Below are 16,367 nucleotides of genomic sequence, written 5' to 3' on the forward strand. Positions count from 1 at the left end.
AGAAGATCCTGTGCTATTCAGTGCCCTCGTCGCCTTTTTTGTGGGTTGTGGTGCTTGTCACTTCGCTGCCCCGCCGGTGCATACGACTGGGAATCCCACCTCCTGTGCCATCTGCAGGCCCTCTGCCCTTGGATCACTGGTTTCAATTTCTGGAGTGGCAACATAAACAGTTGCTCCCAAAGGACTAGCCTGAACACTTAGGTGACTATACCCTGCACGAGCATTCCACGGAAATTCTTTTCTAGCTCTCCCACATCGACGAGGACGTCATAATAGCACGGCTCCACTTACGACACCGTATGACATCATCGGAGTCATAAGAGGACCTCGTTGTCGTGCTGACATCGGTTCCACCCATTTTTTCCATGCCACCGAGGCAAACAGATTCAAAAAAGGGGGTGGTGATGAACAGAGTGTCTGAATTAAGCAGACCACTCTTACCCAGTCCAAAGATCAGGGCTTGATCCCTCACCGTTTTTTAGCTCACTGCACTATCCCAGCTCAGAACCTGGCTACATGCAAATTAGTCTGTTCCTGTCCCAGTGCATGATGGGAACAGGGCAAACCAAACTACCAAGCCAATTCTTATACTGGGAAGGAAACAAGCTACCGGGGACCGGTTTCTGGCATTTCAGCCGTCGTCGGCCCGGCTTGCTTGAATCCTGATGGTGCAATGAGCAAGGGACTCACATCTAGATGCATGAATGAGTGACTCACTGTATGTGTTGAAGACAGCATGTGTGCAGGACTGTATAGGTGTATGAGTGTGTGTATGGGTGTGTTAGTGAGTGAATGACTGTCTCAATAGTCTCTTTATGAGTAACTACATATTTTTTAAACTAGTATATGTGAGTATTGGTGTATATAAGTGAGTATATGTGAGAGTGAGAGATTGGAAGAGTTCCTGTACAAATAAGTAGGTGTTTCTATAAGTGATTGTTTAAGAGAGTAAGTATGTGTAAGTTTCTGTAGAAGCAATTGTGGTAGTGTGTGTATAACTGGATATGCAAGTAAATTTATGTTTGATACTTTGTTTACATGTGTGACTATGTGTGTGAGTAACTCTATGGATGAGTGGCGGAGTGTAACAGGATGTATAGGTGTATGAGTACATATGATGAGTGAGTACATGTACGAGTGACTGTATAGGGGCTGTTGGTGAAGGAGTGGATGTGTGTGTAGATCTTGGAATTACTCAATAGGTGTGTTGTAACTGGTATTGGTATGTGTTTTTAAAATGTTAGTTTGTATTTTTGAGTGTGTGTATCAAAGGTTATATTAGGGTGAGAGGAGGTCTGCCACTCTATCAAAAGGATGATGTCATGGGTGATGTCATGAGTGATGTCATTTGAGATGTCATCAGTGATGTCATGAGTGATGTCACTGGCCATGTCATGAGTGATGTAATATGTGACATCATCAGCAGTGCATTGCAGGCGCGCGAGTTATAGTTAGCTGAACTAACTATAACGGGGGAATTTCTATGGTTTTGTACGAGTGAAATGTCCAACTAACTATAACGCTCCTGAAACCTATGTTTTTTTCAATATATATTATATATATATATATATATATATATATATATATATATATATATATATATATATATATATATATATATATATATATATATATATATATCATTCCATCTCTTCAAAGCATTGAAGAATTTGAGTCGCACTCCACTCGGTTCTCGGCAATGACTTATTAAAATCACTAGGGTGATGGCAGTCCTGACGCGTTTCGTTCACACTTGAACTTTCTCAAAGGTAAGCCCACACCTTCGCCTGTGTACCTTCTTACAGCAATTGCCTTCATTTTGTTCCCTTGGTGGGTTGTCCCTCAGGTGGGCGTTGACATCTCGGCATGCTGGAACCTGTAGTCTTGGTGCATGGGCGATGTTGATTTAATCATTAATTGTTGTTTTTGTCCTCGAACTTCTGTGCCCCGTGGCAGTCCTCTTTTGAGACTGATACAGGAGTCATACCAAAGACAGTCTTTGGTGGCAGCCGCTTCCCCTTTCTCCGCCTTCACGAACAAACACTGTTGGTTCCTGTTGGGGAAGTCAGGGCGCTCTCTCTGACTGTGCGTCACTCATGCGGCTGAACCACGCCGCTAAATATCATTCCATCTCTTCAAAGCATTGAAGAATTTGAGTCGCACTCCACTCGGTTCTCGGCAATGATTTATTAAAATCACTAGGGTGATGGCAGTCCTGACGCGTTTCGTTCACACTTGAACTTTCTCAAAGGTAAGCCCACACCTTCGCCTGTGTACCTTCTTACGGCAATTGCCTTCATTTTGTTCCCTTGGTGGGTTGTCCCTCAGGTGGGCGTTGACATCTCGGCATGCTGGAACCTGTAGTCTTGGTGCATGGGCGATGTTGATTTAATCATTAATTGTTGTTTTTGTCCTCGAACTTCTGTGCCCCGTGGCAGTCCTCTTTTGAGACTGATACAGGAGTCATACCAAAGACAGTCTTTGGTGGCAGCCGCTTCCCCTTTCTCCGCCTTCACGAACAAACACTGTTGGTTCCTGTTGGGGAAGTCAGGGCGCTCTCTCTGACTGTGCGTCACTCATGCAGCTGAACCACGCCGCTAAATATCATTCCATCTCTTCAAAGCATTGAAGAATTTGAGTCGCACTCCACTCGGTTCTCTGCAATGATTTATTAAAATCACTAGGGTGATGGCAGTCCTGACGCGTTTCGTTCACACTTGAACTTTCTCAAAGGTAAGCCCACACCTTCGCCTGTGTACCTGTCATCAGTGATGTCATGAGTGATGTCACTGGCCATGTCATGAGTGATGTAATATGTGACATCATCAGCAGTGCATTGCAGGCGCGCGAGTTATAGTTAGCTGAACTAACTATAACGGGGGAATTTCTATGGTTTTGTACGAGTGAAATGTCCAACTAACTATAACGCTCCTGAAACCTATGTTTTTTTCTACATATATATATATATATATATATATATATATATATATATATATATATATATACACACATACATACATATACACCCCCTCCTAATAACTTTGTTGTAATTTGATGAATCTCTACAAAACTGCCCAAAAAAATGTCATCCACTTTGGCCCCTTCATGGAACGTTTTGTGCTGATCAGTCAAGCAGGGGCCATAAAAAGGCGGTAGGGCAAAACAATGATATCACAGGAAAGATTTTGTTCCAATGCAAATAAAGGCTCATTGGATTTATACCAAAGTTGGCAAACATTTAGACCTTTACTCAGAAAGTGTGTTTTCATCATTTGGTGTAAATCCATTCAGTAGTTTGAGAAATTAGCATTCAAAAAAAGGTGCTCAGGTAGGCATGAAGTGATTAACCACAAGAAAATCCTAATGACATTGGAACCATTGGTGCCCAGAGGTCTCTGAATTACCAATTTAAAGGGGACTGGTTGATACTATTAAATCACCACAACATGAACAATATGTTGTGTCAACCATCACAGGACTCAGGGAAGCTCCCTTTGTCCTAAAAAATGCATTTAAACAAATGAGGGTGAGCAGGAGACCCCCTGCCTGGCTGGCCATCACATGGACAACATGTTGTGGCAGCCATTACAGGACTCAGGGACATAGTACCCATTGAAATTCACTGTAGTGAAAGCCTTTTTTGAGGGTAACAAAAAGTAACAAGTATAAGGGGAAGTAAAAGATTGTAGTCACAATATAAATCGTTTGCTGGTGGTACCATACTAATTGTAGGAATTGTTTTGTGTTCTAGCGTGCTTTTACAATGTGGTGATCCTCTACTGGGATTTGATAATCTATGTTTGAGAGTAAACAGTTTTCTCTCACGATTTTCTCATAGAGGTTATGAAGGGTTCTCCAGAAGCAAAAATTAGAAAATGTTTTCCATAAGCTCGCACTATCTTCCCCAGCTATGTGAGAACAAAGTCTGATATTCTGGGTAGAACACATTCTTCCAGCAGCAGCCTGTAAGTTGATTCCCCAGCGTTCTACTGAGTGCAGCTGGAAATTGAAAAAGAAGAGGGGGGCACACTCACTCACAGTCCATTATACTCACAAGTGTGCAAACATACACCCACCATTCACAAGCACACACACACATCCTATCACAGCATACACTCACAAATACACATACATTCATATATGCATCAACCATTAAAAAACATACACTTAACTTACCTTCTGAGGCGTCTCAGGGAGGGAAGTCTGGCTGGTTATAGAAGGGTTGGAACTGCTGCATCCTCTCATTAGCTGACCTAGAGGAGGCATTAGTCCTCACCTCATCACAAAGTGGACTGGGGTCAGTGAGACTGCTGACCTCCCCCCACATCTGTGACTAGGCATCAATCATGGACAGACCGCTTCGGGCACTTCAGGGCTTAAACCGGATGTGCCCAGGTTGCTGAGGTACTCCTGAACCTCACAGCTTATGATCAAAAGATAAGCAAAAGTAGTGTCGGCCCTAACGTTGCACAGGTGTATCGTATCAAATTTAATCTGTGATCCCCGCTCAACTTTTCATGGCCCTACTGCCTAGACGCCACAACTATTCAATTTACACCACAACAGTTAGAAAAGGAGCATCCACTGTATTGTTTTGTTTACGGATCAAATTCAAGCAATCCAATGTCAACAAAAATAATAGCGATGAACAGAAAATTTGATTCAATTGTCAGAAGTCTTAAGAATGCGTCCAGTATCCGACTTTTATTGATTTTCAAATACATTAAAGTCAGCCCAGCTAAAGCCTTTCGTCCTCAATGGACTTCATCTAGGTTGTGCTTTCCAAACTCATGAGACGTTTAAACAGCAAGAAGTCTGAGCTCTTGTTTCAGTGTCTTCATGGGTAATAAATCACTTTTCGGGTGGTGTAGTACGCCCTAAATCATTTTCCTACTTTGTAAGTCAGGACTTGAGGGACGCACAAAAATGCCTCATTTATTATGACCTCATATATTACATCACTCATGACATGTGAAATGACATAATAGATGACATCACTTATTAGATTTAAAGAACAACATTGTTTTAAATTAGTAATGGGCTGTGCAGTCTCCCACATAATTTACAGAAAATGGTGATGGGGTGCGGAATGAGCACACGCAGAGGGTTGGGTACGTATGTCAAGAGGGACAGAATGTGTGAGGTCATAAGCAGTGCATGATGGGGGACGCAAGTTATAGTTAGTTGACTAACGATAACTGGTGTATTTTCATTGTTTTAATGGGGTTTATTAACATTAGTTCTCGTCTCATTTCAACACCAAACTATGTCACTTTAACTTTATAAATATTTCAAGCTAAGCATGAAAAGGCAAGTAAGTGCAACAGCAAAGGGTTGCCTTCTTTAAACAACAAAAACGAAGTTTAGAGTACTCTGGTAGCTCTCAGGCAACCTGCATGCCACTGTGGAAGGTTTTTGTTTCCAAATTGGACACTGTGCACGAAGGACTTAAGAAGAACCTTCAAATATACTAGTAAGGCTGTCTACAGTTCTATAAGGCATCCCAAGCCATCCATCTTAGTGCAAACTTAAAAAGAGACTCCAGCAATACCCTCCTTTGTCGCCCTCCCTCTACTGGTACTAGACTTGGCAAGAACAACATTCGAGGTAGGGCCTACTTCAATGTGCTTACACAAGCACTTGTGTACAGAGAATTTAACTTGCGAAGTACATTTAACCCTTTCTGCCCAGGCTTCCTCAAGATCAATGTGTAGTGTCCTAAATGCCAACAAATTGTTTGATTCTTATTTTTAAATTCACCCAGTTCAAAGATTTGTACTAGGGGAGCGCATCTGCAATGTTTAATTTGAGCAGGTGGTGCCCGGTGCTCAACACCTGACCTAAATTGTCAACACCAGCTCCTATGACAGCATGCCACATGGTGGAGCTGTTTGCCTTATTTAGAGATGAGCAAAACAACAGTTGTTTATTAGTTTAATATACATTAAAAATTACGAATACCTGTCGCCAACTATTCTTATAGCTTTGGGGGCCTGAATTGTCACACTTGTAGGATTGTGATGGTACTATCATTCACAGTGCTGCCAGGGGCAATGTGCGGTGCAAGCTTCAGTGGCCTCCTGGTGAGGGCCCTGGAACTTATTTTGTTACAAATTAAGCACTACACGTCTGCCTAACAACCCAGCCCTTCCGACCTCTGCTCAACCACTCCATAATAGCAACGTCAATTTGTTTGGCGAACATGCCCAGAGATCCATAAATAAAGTGCTATGACAGAATATATACCACGAAAAATATGACAATGAAAATGTATTTACGTGTTACTCTTGAGGTGTCATTATTGTCAAAACAAACCTCAACTCAACTTTGAAATGTAGGAAAATATCATGTTTTTGTTTGAAGTTGCACATAAATGAAAGCCAGCTCGGTTGTCACAATTTGTCTTTGCACTTTCCGAAGATGTTTTGTTGCAACAGAAGAGAAATCCGATCTGGTGAACACTTATAACTCCAATGTACCGAAAGACAGAACAGGCCATTTGTCTGAGCTGCCAACATGGTCAAACATCGGAAAAGGTAAGGGACAGGAAAACGGAAGCTCAAAGAGATGAACAGGTTGAGGAGACTGAACGTAACTCACTTTCTGAGGAATAACCAAGCTAGAAAGCATACACTTTCATTTAGCAGGGAATAATGTTAATTTCCAGGCGTTTCTTCCATATCCATTTCAATTACTTCCGTGCATTAAGAGATGTCTCGAGAACAAGGCCTTTTTTGGTGCTGTACATCACAAGACTGAAATGCAGTTAAGTTCTTATTCTTCCTGAACGTTTAGTGTGTCCCCGCCAATGCTGCACATACCCGACTTCAGCCAAGAACACTCACGTGTCACGTGACCCAAGCCCGAAATATCATTTTACATTGTGCTAGAGGTGTTCCTCTTGTTACCGAATGCTAGGGGTCCCTAAACTGAACTGGAATGTACAGATGCAAGACACATAAGCAAATACTCTAAAACAGGAAACTCTTCAACAGTGTACGTCATCTTATGAACTTTAAGACGAATAACAAACACGTTTGCCGATCTTGGAGATCCAGCGTAAATCAACCATGGCAGAAAGGGGAATAAAAACACCCCGCCCACAGGCATCCTCGAATGCTGCCCCTTCCGGTAACATCAGTGCGAACACACGGACACAGCATTCCTCCATTAACCGAGGCTTCAACTACTTAATCACGCACTTTAAATTCACTTCTTAGAAATACATAATTCATATTTAATTATTTTAGCACAGTGCATCACTCCCACTGGCCTCTTATATGAGGAGGTAAATAGCGCTCTGGTTAAATATCGTCCCCGCTGGGGGCAGTATTTACTTAGTGAGGTTTTTTCCTTCCATTCCCGGGTCTGCACCTCGGAACGGAGGACAACGCAGTAATATTGCACGTGTTGTCTCGTTCCAAGTTGCCATTACAGGTAAGGGGTTAACCCAATACAAGTTTGTGTACCTGGGTACTGTTCGGTACAGAAAAAGTGGTCCTCAAACCGATCACTCATCAGAGTAAACACAATTTACATTAATTGTTAATTTAAGAGCTAAATGAATACCATGCTCTTTTTGGTAAAACTTATTTTTCAAGCAAAATATAATGAGGATGTGCAGCAGCCAATAGACAATGTGATACAATATGTTTTATTTCAATAAGTGGTAAGAATATATACTTTTTCAAATTTTAGGAGCGCGCTGGTCTGAATCCGGGAAGCGTGAGATTCAGACCAGCGCGCTCCGAACCTGCGGCCCACAGAGGGCGTTTTCTATCCAGTCTAGAAAGTGTATGCTACGGACCAGACCTTCAGTGACTGTTGCTAACCTGCCTGACGCATGAGCGGCAGCATGTGCAACTCACCCATGGCAGTATAACGGCTGTTCCTGCCACGCAAGTGGAATTAATCCTTACCATTCTCACCACGAGGACATACGGATGAGGAAGTCTTTTTTTTTTTAAAGTAAGTATTGTATATGGTTAATTAAAACCTTTACAAAATTAACGGATGAGGAAGTCCATACCTCAAGTAGGTTGCATTTCAGGATTCGAAAAAGAGTCAAACCGAACCACTCTAAGGAAGGACACAAGATCATACCTCTGTACGTCACGGGAGCAAACAAGGAGAAGTCATCTTCCCTCAGAAACTGCGAGAGAAAATGGTGCGATTGCCCAAGAGTGAGAAGTAGCTGGAAAAATGATATGTTCTCCTACTTCTGAAGCACAGAGAAACTGTGTTGATGCCACTGAAAAGCATGTTTCTTCGTAAAGAAGGCACTCAAGCAGTACCAGGCCTCCAGGCATTTACTCTGCGCCAGCGCTGGCTAGAGCAGCCTAGTTCCAGTCAGAAGAGAATCAAAATTAAAGGTGCTTGTTCAGTTTAGATCGTTATACCATAGCCAGACATACTCACACGAAGTTCTCAATTGACGCCGATCGACACTCAGTGCCCTCCTGATCCGCGACCCCTGCAAGTACCCTCGCACATGGCTGATCGAGCGCACGCCTTACCTCAGGGCCCCACTCGCATGCTGACGTGGACTGTCAGCGGCCAGACAACATTTATCAGCAGACATCCTTCTCCTCCAGGAAACTCCTCTGGTGTGGAATATCTGCCAATCCTGACCTGAATGGGCATCTCCCAGATATTCCACACGAAATTCTCAAGAGGATCCAGGGGAGTGGAAATCTTTGTTCACTCCCAAGTCACCCAGGTATGGCATGACAGATGGGGTAGATATGTGGCTATAACAGGGCGTCTATACAATCAACCAACATCCTTGTTCAGTGTGTACGACCCACTGCGCTCACAATGGACTTCCTCATCGTTATAAGAGCACTGGTGGCCCAGTTACCGACGGGGACTTTGGATCCTGGGAGGGGATGTAATGGGGTGGTTGATTCAGTAATGGACCGGTCCAGTGGCAGTGTGACTCTTAGACCCTCACCCATGGTGAAATGTGCCCATTCATTGGACCCAACAGACGTATGGAGGGCCCTACACCCCCAGGAACGATGCTAGACTTTGTATTCAGGTGCCCACAAGGTGTTCTCCTGCCTCGCTAACCTACTTCTGTGAAGCACCTAGCCACACAGGGTGATTGTGGCACGCATACACGCTAAACTATTTAGACTACTCACTGGTGAGCCTGCAGCTGGGCCTGGCAAAGAGGGGAAGGGGCTTGTGTGGTGCGAAGCAGGGATGGCGTCTGGGTGTGTGGTGGCTGCAAGATAGCTGCGGCCCTTACACACTGCCTGACAGAGAACACAGGCTTAGTCTAATCTCCGACCAAAATCTAAAAGGCACTTAAAGCCTCGATTCAGTGACATGATCATTAGTCACATAGCAGTTAGATATAGAGGGTGACAGCAGGAAGTGTTGCAATTATAAGGAAACCGTTTACAATTATAACAGGAGGTGGTGGAATCACACTCAGTGGTGGCTCTCTGTAGGAGAGTAGGATCTGCTTTCATGGTTACCCCCACTTTTTGCTTGTGTTATTCTGTGTTCTGACTGGTCTTACTTGGCTCCAGCGAATCAGGACCCTAGTCACTGTGCTTCTTCTTTAAATGTGACAGTGGTAAGTACTTTGGTACCTTCCCAATTGGCTACTGGTGTACCCAGGTTAAGTCCCTAGTATATGGTACCCAGGGCATAGGTACACCAGGGGTCTCCCATGGGCTGCAGCATGCATAATGCCACCCGCGAGAGACCACTCAAACTGTGACTATAGGCCTGCCAGTGCAGCCTGTGTAAGTTGGTCCTAGCACCACTTACGACAGATCTTAGTTTCCTTATATCTGAGGTCACTGCAGTTAAAACGTATAAGTCACCCCTAAGACAGGCCTATCAATCCTGAAGGCAGGGTGCTAGCTTATAAGAGGGAGGGTGCCACTGCATGAGCAGGACACCCCATACAAATCCCGGAGTCGATTCTCCAGGCTTTGTAAGTGCAGTCAGCCATTTAAAATATATAGTGGACATCAAGTCCATAATGAGATATCTAACTATATATTGTCTGCACTAAAATTGGTCACGTTTGGCATCAAACATGTTGGAATCACACCCCAACACCGATTTCAGTGTTGGATGTAGGATCCCATGCACTGGGGGGCTGCCCCCTTCCCTAGGGTGTCACCCTGTATTCCTGGTACCGGCCTACGAGGGTCTAACAGCAAGCTAGTGCTGCTAGTGACCACAGACATGTTTCTGTCCTCCTATTGCTGAGCTGAGCCAGAGCAGGGGAAGGTAGAACAGATTTCCTGTCACAGGGAGGTGTGAACAACTCCCAGACAGGAATTAGTGTATTGGGCTGGGGTGGGGGCGCTGGCCAGCCCCACCACCTGCCTTGAAGGGCATATTTGGTGCCCTCCCTGCATACTCCAGTTTTAGCCAGTTCAGGAATCCCTTGGCTCCTGCTCTGGTGCGAAACTGGGCAAAGAACATGGGAGTATCTGCTCCTCTACCCAACCCCTTCTCTGGGAGGGACCCATGAATCGTCCCAATCCTTTCCCTAGGATCCTTAAGGGCTTGCCTGTGGGTGGCTCTTCAGATCTGTTGTGGGACAAGATTCAAAATAAAAACCACTTCAACTTCCACCGTCTTGCCACCTTGGACTGCGCCTGGAACCGAGACTGCACCAAGGAAGAGTCCTGCTGCTCCTGGTCTCTATGGTCTGGAAGTCTTATTCGTCATCTGTGCCTGTGCTTCATCCAGGTTCTTGTTCAGGCCTGTGGGCATCAAGGACACCAGAAGTAATCTCCCTTGGAGTGAAGGAGTCACTCCCTACATCTTCAGGCACTGCAACGAAGCAGATCGGTCTCATGCTCATGACGTGCCATGGACTGAGAAAGGTTTAGCAAAACAGGGTGTGGTTCTGCAACTCCCTTGAGGCCTGACCTTTCCTCTCAGCAAGTTTCAGGCCTGTACCTCTCGTCCGTACCGCTTGTACAGAACCCCTGTGCATGGCATCGACTTGCTGCTGCCAAGGCTTGTTGACTCTGTCCTCCAGAGATCTTCGGGCTACAAGAAGCTCCAGCATCTACCCCTGCCAAGATCTTCGTCCTCACCTCCATCAGATCCAAAGTGGTGGCCTAAGTATTTTTTGTAGTACCTCAATATGTTTGAAGATGTAATCTTTATTTTTTATTAAAAGTTCTCACATAATCGTCTTACATTATAACATTGTATTTTAACCCCTTTTAACGCATATTTTTAAATATTTTTATTGACTTTTTATCTTCTCTCCCTCCCCCTGCCTCATGGATGGTAGGATGTTTATACACGTGTAATTCTTGGTCTTATTTTCCACTTGTTGGATTAGATTTGCTCCGCTACATTTGATGAGATCTGGTTGTACCTTGTATGTGTTTTTATTGCGGTGTATTATTAACATATATGTTTTTGTTCTTGTACTTTTATCGTTGGAAAATACCGAATAAAGTATTTTGATGATGATTTCCCTACAGTCTACTCCATCTCTGTAATTTTGAATGTACATTTCAACCTTCTCCAGAACAGTAGTGGTTTTAGTTGGGCCTTGTGGTTCATGGATTCTATACCAAAGTCTCCTCATTGCAGTATCAGTAGGGTGTTTTTTGAGAGATGAGGTAATGCTCATAAGAAAGTGTCCTCTGCCACCCCCAATGGGGTCAAGTCTGCATTGCCCCACACCTTGGCCCGTGCAGTGCGCTACACTCAGCCTTGACCCTTTCGTCCTGTAGAGCAGGGGATATATACCTTGTTCGTGAAGACCTGTAAAATCTACGAATAGCAGCAGAGTGCTAGGAGAGGTTAAGACTGCTCCTCTCGACTTGGGGCAGCCAAGTAATAGATATACTTAACTTGAATTCCAAGGAAATTAATTCAGAAACCTTGTCCAGCAAACTACCCTCCAACAGTATCGAGCCCCTGAACGACTTATGGGGTCTGATGGCCATAAACTTTGTTTTGAAGTGGTTATTCACTAACACCCAGCAGGAACAAAAAGATGAAAACGTATCCACCAGGCTTTGGAGACCACTAGGGGTCTTTGACATCAAAAGAGTACTTAACAAATAATAGGAGTGGGATCTTACGACCAGCCAGACGAGGGGCATTGTTTGGGGGTCCTCTAAATAAGTGACCACATCGTTAAGGTATGAAGAAAATAGAGTTGGTGTGAGGACGCAACCTTGGTGGACTCCTTTTTGAATAGGAATTTGTTCAGTGAGCTCCTCTCCCCCATCTGACTTGGTGTATGTATCCTCATGAAGGCGAACCAAGACATCCAGAGATCGTGTGCAACTCCTCTATTCTTAAGGACCTCCCACAGCTTTTCACATGTTACAAGGTTAAAAGCGGATTTTAGGTCTCTGAAGAGCAGGAAAAGATGTGCCTTTTGTAAGAGGACCGTCTTCCAGTAAATTAATAAAAACCTGAAAACTTGATCATTTGTACTGAACCCTTTTCAGAACCCCAGCCTGCAGGGTGGAAAGGGCCTGCTGTTCCTCAACCCAGGATTCCAATTTCCCAAGAATTTGCCTTGCAAAGACCTTTTGAGTAACATCAATAAGGCTGATTGGCCTGTAGTTTAGGGGAGAATCCTGTTCACCCTTTTTTAAGATCGTGATAATTTCAGCCGACTTCCAACTAGATGCACTACTAACATCCCCCTTCAATAATAAGGTTTGATAGCATATTGAAGTACATAGTCCAGCCATCAGTTTCTGCAAGGAAGAGATCACCTGGGACACCATCCAGCCATGCCACTTTCAACACAGCTATACCTCTTTTCGCACTAATAGAATCACTCAATTCCAACCTGAGGGTCACTGGTGGGGATAAGGTTTCCCCCTGTAAAAGGAGAGCCCCATCAGCCTCCATACTGGGTGCCTGCTTGTAGAAATCAGAGAAATGGGTCTGCCATACCTCCGGCGGGATAGAATTCACCAAAAGCTCCATAGTCCGCTAGTTGAGATTGGCCACCGGTTTCCAGAATTTCCTGGAATATTTCTATACGGCAGCTTCATATATGTTTTTCCATATAAGAGACTCCTAGTGTCTATGTGCTCTTTATTGGACGGGTTTATACTTGTTCCTTTTTTTCATGAATATGGGGACTATCCCTGCAGGTAAGGGAGCGTTGAGGTTACATTTTTTGTTGTTACAGGCCTTATTATACCAGGTACGTACCGACAAGGGAAAAGGACCAGTTGGGCCACTAGAGAGGGTAAATTATTCCCCTAGTTTTTTAAACAAGACCTCATTACACTTTATAATATACCGATTCCAGGTCTGATCTTTAGTCTGGACGGAGTTCAACTTTTCTAGCTCTTAAGTTGCATTCCCTAGTGCCTGGGTCATTTGGTCTATAATGCCTAAGTTTGTTGCTACCCTATCCCATTTAATCCTTCTCCTATCATTTGAGGGTACTAAGTTAGTACAAAGTGATAGAGGGATATTCCCCTTAAATTAAACATCTTACATGGAACAGTGAAGTGTGCTATGATCGCTACCGTACCGATCTATTATGTTCAAATCAACAAAATTACCCCACAGGTGAAGAGAGATTAGCACATAGGCCATGGTCAATGTCAAGAGCTTGTAGGCAGCGCTTGTCCAGCGCTTCACTGGCGTAGAATTTAGGAAAGGGATTCCCCATACATCATCTTTCTCACTAACAGGGAAAGCTGTACCCAAATCTAAAAGTTCATATGTTGCCTTAAAATCATTGGAAATGATAATATTGTCTTGTGGTTCGTATGCTGCCTTGTGCTAGCTAAGGTCACCAATCTTCTGCGTTGGCCCCCCTCCACCACAAACCTGTTTATAAACATTATATATATAACCGGTATGTGTGCCTGCCCTAGATATTAGTATGCCTAGGATTTCGTAACAAATAAAAGGCAATAGGGAAACTTTAATATCGAGGGCCCCAGATGAGACCGCTGCCTGATGGACAGCCCCTTCCGACAGATCGAGCTGGAGCATGATAAGCTATATAACCTGTTCTGTGCAGCGGGTAAAGTGACCAAATTTCCTGCAGAAGAAAAATGTCCAATTGATCAATAAAGCCTTCTCAGGACGATTCACCAAGCATCGACTTAATACCCGCTATATTCCAAGACAAGATGTTAATGTTGGTCTGGGGTACAATGCTATATTGAACCTAATGAGGTATGGACAGAGATGTAGTGCTATTGTTAGGGGATAGTCTTACAAGTTCTAATAGAGAACCCCTGGTCATGTTGTTAGATATTTGGGCCTCATCATCCAGTCAATCAATCATGGAGGTCCCCAAGGCCTCTGACTCATTGCAGGGTGTTTCCTTTCTTTCAGTTGATGGGTCACGGGGTTGGGGGGTTCAATTTAAGCCTAGAAATTGAGCCTTGACGCAGACCCATGTTGGTTAATCCATTCACCAGTGCTTTTGCCCTCAACTCTAGCCTGATACAACCAAAGCACCCAAATGATTCAGAGGGGTCAGAAAACGCTTTGCATGCAAAAGGTCAGAGAGGACAAAGGAGCGAGATTCGTAAACAGACTGGAAGTGGAATATGCTTTTATGAAAGATTCTTCATCTTCACACAATTTGTTACTTAAGAAATTTCCCAGTGAATACGATGTTATGGATAGCTCCTATGCCTATCTGGGCCCGGGTCATGATAAGCATTTCTTTCCGTATGTGTATGGGGGGTGGGAGGGAGGGAGGGGAATCGGTCGGGAAGCATTGCTAAATGGCAGGCACGCATGCCAAATCGGTGGTGAAACTTTGGGGAGCAGTGGAGTAGAGCAAGATACTTTGTGGGTTATGACTGATTTTTCTCACTATCTATTTAGTTTATTATAGAGGTGTGGTAGGGCGAAGCGCCCTATAGGCAGGGTCAGGAATACCAGACGTTCTTAGCAGGAGATCTAAGTGCACCGATTTCTGTCATTAGAGAGGCCACTTTGGACCTCAGATTAGCCACCTCTGCCTTAAGATTTGGTCATGAAGGCCACATTGACCAAGCCCAATTCCCCTCATTACTTTTCTGTCACTATGGATTTAGCCAAGGAAGGTAAATGTTAACATAGAAGGGAAGGGAGCCTCTGGTAGCCCTACAAGGCCTGCTGGGGGACCTGAGCCCAGGAAAGGTCTTGCAAGGGGAAAAATCTATTAGCACATGTTATCGATGGAGACAATGGTATAGGAGCATGAGCAGTAGATACAGATTCAGACATAGTTAGAGTATCATCAGTCTCTGGTATATCGACCTTTTGTTTGGGCGAATGAGTAACAGGGTTGGGCTATGAGGACCCGAGTTACATTGGCTCCTCTTTTCTTTATGAAGATAGACTGGCCCTTCTTCGGGCTGTTCCCATCTGTGCATTTCTGGAGTCTCCTCCTCACAAAGATTTTCGACTTCCTCCATTAAGTTATCTAATTCTTCACGAGTCAGATTGTCCACTGATCCATCGGACTACGGGCTCCCAGCAGATTTAAGGTTTTTTACCTTTTTCCTCTGCAGAGTGTCTCTTGCTATGCGTTTCCCCATGATGGGATGGAAATAACCGCCCTATTAACCACTGATGTTACGCACGATTAACAAAAGTTTAGCACAGCTTTTGCTGCTTATCAGTGAATAGCCCAAATATCCCAAACATGTGGGGCAAACAGGTCACCGAACATTCGCTGCCAGCCCCACTTTTGGCCCGCAGAAAAAGCCTTAACCATAGGGACACAATTACAGATTTGGGCTGTTGTCAATAAAGCACTGTCGGGACAAACTCTTACCCCGACATAGTCCGGAACCCAGGCCAAAGGACCAAGAGGGGTGGCAGTGACTAGCGCAGGCCCGTGTGCGGGCTCCGCAGTGGGAGACCTTAAGGCGCTTTGTAGCGCCTGGCGGTCAGCTGAGCCCTGGCCCATCCTCCTTGGGCCAAAACAATCTGGTAGATGGAGTCCCATAAAGAAAGAACAACGTGCCCACCAACACAGCTTTCAGATCCAAATACCTTAGAAATGTTCACTTGCAAGATTACAGAGACGCTCTGGAGTGTAGAGAAATCAGAAGAGACTGGAGCATTTTAAAGATAAGTTCTGGTGCACAGTAAGGCAATATGTACCGCTCTGCATGCCAGAAACCGGTCCCCGGTAGCTTGTCTCCTTTCTGGTGAAGAATTGGCTTGGTAGTTTAGTCTGCCCTGTTCCCATGATGCACTGGGCCAGGGACAGACTGATTTGCATATAGCCAGGTTCTGAGCTGGGATGGGGCAGTGAGATAAATAACGGTGATGGATCAAGCCCTGATCTTTGGACTGGGTAAGAGTGGTCTGTTTAACTCAGACACTCTGTTCATCACCACCCCCTTTTGTAAATCGTTTTTGGCCACTGTAGG

General features: G+C 44.4%; 1 protein-coding gene across 7 annotated transcripts in view; it reads right to left on the reverse strand.

Annotated features, from left to right (window-relative positions):
* PLCE1 (phospholipase C epsilon 1) overlaps positions 1–16,367 on the reverse strand; it is a 1,649,974-nt gene that overhangs the window by 913,952 nt on the left and 719,655 nt on the right. The gene's annotated exons all lie outside the window — the stretch shown is intronic.

The sequence above is a fragment of the Lissotriton vulgaris genome, chromosome 5 (assembly GCF_964263255.1).
Source record: "Lissotriton vulgaris chromosome 5, aLisVul1.2, whole genome shotgun sequence".
NCBI classification, from domain to species: Eukaryota; Metazoa; Chordata; class Amphibia; order Caudata; family Salamandridae; genus Lissotriton; species Lissotriton vulgaris.